The 7,980-nt window shown below is 37.2% G+C and overlaps 1 pseudogene; it reads left to right on the top strand.

Annotated features, from left to right (window-relative positions):
- Positions 1-3,512: 3,512 nt before the first annotated feature.
- LOC101588155 lies at positions 3,513-7,102 on the top strand (annotated as a pseudogene).
- Positions 7,103-7,980: the final 878 nt, after the last annotated feature.

Genomic DNA, 7,980 nt, shown 5'->3' with positions numbered 1-7,980 from the left:
TCTCTCTCTCTCTCTCTCCCGCTCTGTCTCTGTATCTCTCTGCTTTTCTCTCTCTCTCTCTCTCTCCCGCTCTGTCTCTGTATCTCTCTGCTTTTCTCTCTCTCTCTCTCTCCCGCTCTGTCTCTGTATCTCTCTGCTTTTCTCTCTCTCTCTCTCTCCCTCTCTGTTTCACTTTCCATCATGTTATGAAACAATAAGCCCCACCTGAGAGAGCCCAATCTCAGAATGTCCTCCAGAGCTACGAACAAAGTTAACCTTTACTGTTTATAATTTTCAGCCTGTGGTATTCTGTTTTAGCCATAGAAAATGGATGAAGATATCTATCATCATCAATTAGTAGGTGCATGGATTAGTTGACTAGTGTTCTTCACAGAGCTAAGACTACGAGACCACCAACCTTAGGGAATCTATGTTCAGAAAAAAATCAGCATACCAAGAAAAAAAGAGGCTATGAATTATTTCCTCCCCACATAGACCACTAATGATTATTTACTATGTGGATTCCTTTGGGCTGTTTAACTCTTTCTCTTGAAACACCATAATTGTTGAGTGTATCTGGGTTGGGCTAGACGGACTGCGCAGGACAGATGCAGCAGTGCATACACGGTGGTTAGATGAAAGCCTGCAGCTGGGAGGGTCCTTATTGTTTCACCGTTGGTATATTTCTGCGCAGAGCCTCCTTTGTAATTGCTGAGTTTCTTTGCAATGTGTATCATTCCATTTCTGTACTTTTAGCAGTTTCTCAGCAGTGCTGGTGGCCAAACAGCTGTCTCATCTAAACCCTTTAGATCACTGTGTAACTTTAAAATACACTTATGCATATTGCAGAGTTCTTGTACTTTGGCTCTCAGTAGGTCTTCTTTCTTTACAGACTAAATTTAGCCATAGGTGAATTAGATAGAAGCAAAAGGACTTCAAAAAATGCATCCAGTTAAAGTCAACTTCATGTTTATCATTTCATACTTAGGAGGATAAACTTTGTCTCTTTTAATAGGGATTTAAATATACTATCTGTCTCGATTTCATCTGGGTTTTCTAAGAAATATATTTTTCCCCCAAAAGGTAGTTGCACCACAGCTTGTCTGCTGTAAATTAATTGCACTGCTTCTGGTCTGATAATTCAGTATGATAATTAAGAGCACGAACTTCAGCCTGAGTTTGAGTTTTGGGTTCAGAATTAGTCAGCCATGTATATTGCTGTGGTATGATAATTTTAGTTCTTTTGGAAAAATAACTAGGAGGGGAACAGCTCATTTGAATGAGACCTCCAATCCTAGCTTTTTAAGGAATCTCCATTTTGATTTCCGTAATGATTGTTCCAGCCTGCACTGTCAGCAAGAGTGGAGAAGGGTTCCTTTTCCCCCACAGTCTCTCCAGCATTTGTTATTGATTGACTTCTTTCTTTTTTGCCATTGTTATTGCAATTTTTAAAATAATTTTATTGAGAAAGAAGTAGGAATGAAATAATTTCAAAACAGGTTAGTAGTACAGTTACAATAATTAATACATTGCATATTGTTGTCTTTGTAGTAGTTATTCATAGTACAAGATGCAGACTTGATATCTTGTCTAAACACTATTAGTTTAAAACTTTCTTCTCACTGAACTAAGAGAAAGTAGCTGTATATCTATATTTTGTATATACAGATATATATATATATATATATATATATATATATATAATTTTTTCACTGCAAAATGGTCCTTCATTTATGTCCCCCTTTTTGTTGGCTTTTGTCAGAGATGGATACTCCATTGCCACAGCACCATTTGTCACAGCTAAATCTTGGAAACAACCCAAATGCCCATCAACTGAGGAATGGATAAAAAATATACTGTATTTTTACACAATGGAGTATTAATCATCTGTTTTTCTCTATATATTTATACTTTTATTTGTGTTTATACTCTTTAAAATAAAATTCAAAAAACCCCTTAAAAAAACAAAACAAAACAAAAAAAAAAGAACTTGCCAACAGCATCGGTGTGAAAAGATGGCTGTTGGACCAGTTTCGCAGGTTTGTACCCGGTAACATAAACAACTAATTGGAAGCTAACATCATACAGCAATACAGCAACCGTTTTTGAATTCTTATTACTTTGCTTAATGAAATTTTGTATCACTTCTTTACTTTTTTTTTTCTATTTTGTATTCTTTAAAAAATAAAAACAGGGCTGGGGACGCACCTGTCTAGGCAAGTGCAAGGAGACAAGTTGACCCTGGTGCCACATGCTCTGCCAGCCCAAGTGTCCGGAGCAGCCCAGCAAGACTGAGTGTGGTGGCGCACACCTGTAATCCAACCTCTGCGGAGGCTAAAGACAGGAGGATCACTATGAGTCTGAGCTGTGTAGTGAGGCCCTGTACCAAATACATAAAACTGAAAACGTAAAAATAAATAAATAAATAAATAAAAAATAAAAATGAAAGACTGCTTTACCTTCCACTAACTTAGCCCTTCACCTCCAAAGCATAAACAGCAACAGAACTACTGAGGGTAATTAATGTTCTTTTCTTTTTAATGATACTACAATGCCTGACACCTAACATCTTTGATTTGTATTACCTTCTGTGATAATAATTAGGTAAAACCTAATGGGGGATACTGGGAATCAAACTCAGGCTCTCATACTTTCCAGGCAGGCACTATACCACTGAGCTATATCCCCAGCCATTAATCTTATTGTTATAAGGATACTTATTTTTCATTGATGTTATTAGGGAAAATGTATGCTGTCTTTCAGATAAATTCCTCCTGTAGGTACTAAGTACTGAACTGAGTCAAAATGATGCTTTCTCTAAACACCCTCAGAGGAGTCTTTCCTTAAGGCTATACACCTAAATCTAATAAAGGAATTGTAGTAACACTTTTTTTTTTATCACAGCCCAGAAGCCAAATTTCCAGAAAACCAATGCACTTTAATAAATGTTTTTCAATCACTAAAATGCAGGTTCCTTCCAATCCCATAAGTAATTTTTTTTTTTTTTGTTCCTCAAATGCCTTCAGGGCACGTTTGGAGAGCTGGAGAGGTGTGAGGTTTGAACTCCAGCGACCTGAGGCTGACAGCTTTGTGGAAGCAGCCACTTAAAGGCCTGAGCTAGTGCCAGGCCCCCAAAAATGGAATAAGGAATTTTTTTTTTTTTTTTTCTCCTTGAATGCCTTCAGGGCACTTTTGCATGGCTGGAGTGTTGTGGGGATCGAACTACAGCAACCTGAGGCTGCCAGCATTGTGGAAGCAGCCACTTAAAGAATTGAGCTAGGGCTGGGCCCCCCCCCCCATAAGTAATTTGACTTGCATGAGCACAGCCAAAGACAGCTTATCTTACTCCTCTTACTCTCTCCTCTCCCTCCAAGCAGACCCCTCCTTCTCCTCCTTTCTCCCAACTTGCCAGAGATTTTTTGCCCCTCAGTGCCATTCTATTTTCCTCACTTCCATTTTCTTACCCTGACTTCCCTATGTGTTTAGTTGCAAAAAAATTTAATTAAGTTATAGTAAAAGTGCATCCTGTTATGATGTGGCACACAGGATGTACGTATTCTGAAGTCATACTCTATCCCTCAACATACCACAGTTTCACACATGGGGATGTGCAACTCTTTTAAGGAACAAAATGTAAGAAATGTGTTATTGGACCACAAGGAATTGAAAAAAATCACCTCTTGTTTAAGGATTCTTTTTTTTTTTTTTTTTTAAATTTAGGACAGGGTCTACAGGGTCTCACTATTAGATCAGACTCACAGTGATCCACCTGTTTACAGCCTCCCAAGTGCTGGGATTACAGGCACACGCCACCATGCCCAGTCTCAATTGCCTTCTCAGTGTGTCCTGGGGGTGGGTCGGGCACAGCAGGCCCGGGGATCAAACTCCCCACCCCTGTGTCTGCCTAAGCTGACACTTTAGTCCGCTAAGCTATTTGGCTGACCCTTGTTAAGGGATTTAGAAAATAATTGATGGAGGCGGTGTGAAAGATGATTATGACTTCATGACAAGAAGATAAGAATGGTAGAAGTGAAGTTAGTCCAGGAAATTCAAGGATATTTGGGGAAGCCCAAAATAGTTTGATTACCTTAGAGTTTTCATAGGTGTAGGGTAGTATTAAGAGTGAGATATGGGTTGGAGCTAGTTTGTGAAATGATTACTCATCTGGTTTGATTGGCAATGAAAATTTTAAGGGAAACTATACAGCTTTTTTATATTATTTCATTTATTCTACTAATGTATTTCAAATTTTAGATATTTAGACTGGATTTTTTTTTTTTTTTTCCGGAACCGGGGATTGAACTCAGGCCCTTGCAATTGCCAGGGAACCACTTACTTTTCTGAGCCCCTTCTCCCCAGCCCCTAGATGGAAAATATTGGAACACTCAAAAGCATAAACATCAAATCTAAGTCAGTTCTTTTACTTAGAACACAGATATTCAGGATATCACTTAAAAATTTCCACCATCGCTGCTTTTGTACTTCAAATTCTTTGGGTGTGAAAATAAATGCATTCATACCTGGGGGCTGGGTGACTGCCCAGCCTCATTACAGGCCCTGAAACATGTCGGGGCAAATATACCACCTTCTCCTGCCTATGGGGACCGTGATACGTGCTTCAATTCATTTGATTGCGAGGGTTTCTTTCCTTGTCTTACGGGGTGGCAAGAGAGAGGCGACTATGCTCTGTATTTTCTATGAGGATATAAGAAAAAGTATAACACACATACGAGAGTAATCAAAGACAATTTAACTCATTTAAAGTATACTTATCAGCCATGGAGAATTTTATCTCACCAGTAAATCACGCTGGTGTATTAGATCTGAGGAGAAAAAGGTGGATTAATTATAAACAACTGCATGACAAAAACATGCTCAACATTTGCTGATCAGAACTTTGGAGGCACTGCCCACAGTAATAAATCTTGTTGTAGTTGTCTGCTTCACTCTCTTTCTAATTATCAAACTGAGACGGCCATGCGCCACCCTCCCTTGACCCAGCCCAGTGCGGACCAATCCCTCTATAAACTGTGAGCTCAATAAACCCCTCCTCCCTTACCTTCGGGTATCTTGGCATTTGGCCTCAGCAATAAGAGAAAAGTAACTAAGACAATTTTATTGATAGTTTATTTGGAAATTTATTTTTAATTTGAAAAATATGAAATGATTTTTATTCTAACCTTTCAAGTAATTACTGATTTTAATATCAATTGCATTTTGGTTAGTGAATATGTACTGCTGAATCAACTCATGGAAATTGTCTATAATTTACTTATGTTACAAAACATAGGAAATTATTCTTAATGTTCTTCCACTGACTGAAAATAGTATATATTCTGGAGTTTGGGGCGCATTATTTTTTATATGCCAATCAAATCAATGAATGGCATGTAGATACAAATAAAAACTAAAAAAGCTTTTATTTTTATTTTGTTTTATCAAATATTCCTATTTTTATGGACCAAATATTTGTCAAATATTTTCATATAGTTTCAGATTATTATTAGTTGAATCTGTCCTATTTACATATAAATTTAGATTTTTGTATATCTTCATGAATTAAATATTTTTATAACTTTATTTTGAAGAATAAAAACAAGAGCAAGAAAAAAAAAGCAAAGACAGAAACAAGGTAACCTATAACAATATGCACATTACAGGTTTTCAAAACAAGAATAGCTGATTAACAGTGATTGATACATTATCCATTTTTGTCGTCAAATCTATTGCTCAGATTAACAGATATAGTTATGCAAGGTGGGAGATATGATTCAATATTACCACATGCTTTCAAGAAATATTAAATTTTTATTCTCTTTCATTTTCTTTTGTTACCTTTTCTTTTCTTTTTAAATTACTTTTTGCTGAGGAGTGGGGAAGGCTTGTCATTGTTAGTGAACCTGCAGCGCTTGTGCGGGGCCGCAGTCTTAAAGATGAGCCACAGTGGCTGAAAATGGTGATAATGAAAAAGTGGCTGCTCTGGAGGTCAAAGTCCATCATCGAATTGAGTATTATTTTGGAGACTTCAGCTTGCCGTGGGACCAATTTTTAAAGGAACAGATCAGTTTGGATGAAGGCTGGGTACCCTTGGAAATAATGATGAAATTCAACAGGCTCAACTGCTTAGCAACAGACTTTCATGTAATAGTAGAAGCACTGAGCCAATCTACAGCAGAACTCATGGAAATCAGCTCATGATCAGAAGATCTCTGAACAAACCCCTCCCTGAAGTAATTGATGAGTATAAAGATGGTATATAAAACAGATCTGTTTATATTAAAGGCTTCCCAATGAATGCAACCCTCGATGACATCAAAGAATGGCTAGAAGATAAAGGTCAAGTATTAAATGTCCCGATGAGAAGAACATTGTGCAAAGCATTTAAGGGATCAATATTTGATGTCTTTGATAGCATTGAGTCTGCTAAGAAGTTTGTAGAAACTCCAGGCCCGAAGTATAAAGACACAGATTTGCTAATACTTTTAAAGGAAGATTATTTTGCAAAGAAAAATGAGGAAAGAAAGCAAAGTAAAGTGGAAGCTAAACTAGGAGTTAAACAAGAGAAAGAAGAAAAACAGCAGTTAGCAGAAGAAAAGATAGATTGGCTGCTAGCTGAAGTTTTCAGGTGACTTAGACAGTCAGATCTGTAGAGAAGATTTGCAAGCCCTTCTCTCAAATCATGGTGAAATAAAGTGGATAGACTTTGTCAGAGGAGCAAAAGATGGAATAATTCTATTTAAAGAAAAGGCCAAGGAAGCACTGGATAAAGCCAAAGTTGCAAATAACAACAGCCTGCAATTGAGGAACAAAGAAGTAACATGGGAAGTACTGGAAGAAGTGAAAAAAGAAGCTTTGAAAAAAAATTATAGAGGATCAACAAGAATCTTTAAACAAATGGAAATCAAAAGGTCACAGATTTAAAGGGAAAGGAAAAGGAAATAAAGCTGGGTCTGGTAGGGGGTAAAACACAGTTTCAGGGAAAGAAAACAAAATTTGATAGCGATGAAGAACCTGATGAAGCTGGTGCAGCTGGACCCGTGAGAAGAGCAAGAGGAGAAGCAGCCAAAGCAGAACCTGCATCGTAACAACAGAAAATGGTGCTGGAGACCAGGAGTTAGTTTAATGAAAAATTCTTTTTATTCATCTTAAGTTTTAACAGATGCTTTTTGTCTCTGGAGGCTTTTAGAAAGGAAAATGAAGTAGGTTCACTTCAATGTCCACTTGTAAAAGAAGGACAATATTTTTTTGTTTTAACTTGTGTTTTTGTTGTTGCTATCCAAACATACTTTTTAAATGTATAGTTCTGGGTTCATGTGATTGAAATGTCAAAAAGGAATATTCTTCCACTAAATTACCTTTGTATTATGAGACTGTATTAGTAAAAAAAAAATAACAAAATATATCCTGTGTAAAAAGTAAAAACAATTAAACAGATTATAGTACTAATTGATATGACATTAGAAGTTCACAGATAGATATTGTTAAGTGCCTACTAACTTTAAGAGATGTATAGAAATGAACATATAAAAGAAGTCAAAAAATCAGAAAGGTATAAAAATTCTATTTTCCAGCTTTCTTGAAATGATATGAAATATATTTATCATGTGCTTAGCCCAAGGAATCTAGGTGCATTGACAAAATCATGAAGTAAAAGAGAGAAAATACAATGACAATGGCCAGAGCATACAGAAAAATAAAATCTTTAACCAGAAACTGTAGCATCTTACTAGGAAACCACCTAACTATGTACAATAAATGGACTGAGAAACTAGCCTTCTGGAAGTAAGATAGGTTTTTACTGCCATTAGCAATCCAAAAATCAGGACCTGTGGTATAGCTCAGTGGACTAAGCGCTTGCTCAGGTAAGCATAGGGGCCAGGGTTCAATACCAGGCACCACATGCCATGCCAGCCCCACCCCTGGGCTGCTGAGCTGGCAGTGGAGTCTGGGTGGCTGAAATCAGAAGGATCACTATGAGTCTGAGCTGCATAGTGAGACACT

The sequence above is a fragment of the Octodon degus genome, unplaced genomic scaffold (genome assembly GCF_000260255.1).
Source record: "Octodon degus isolate 3935 unplaced genomic scaffold, OctDeg1.0 scaffold00128, whole genome shotgun sequence".
Taxonomy (NCBI): domain Eukaryota; kingdom Metazoa; phylum Chordata; class Mammalia; order Rodentia; family Octodontidae; genus Octodon; species Octodon degus.
The sequence above is the reverse complement of the archived record's forward strand: the minus strand, read 5'-3'. Positions and strand labels throughout refer to the sequence as shown.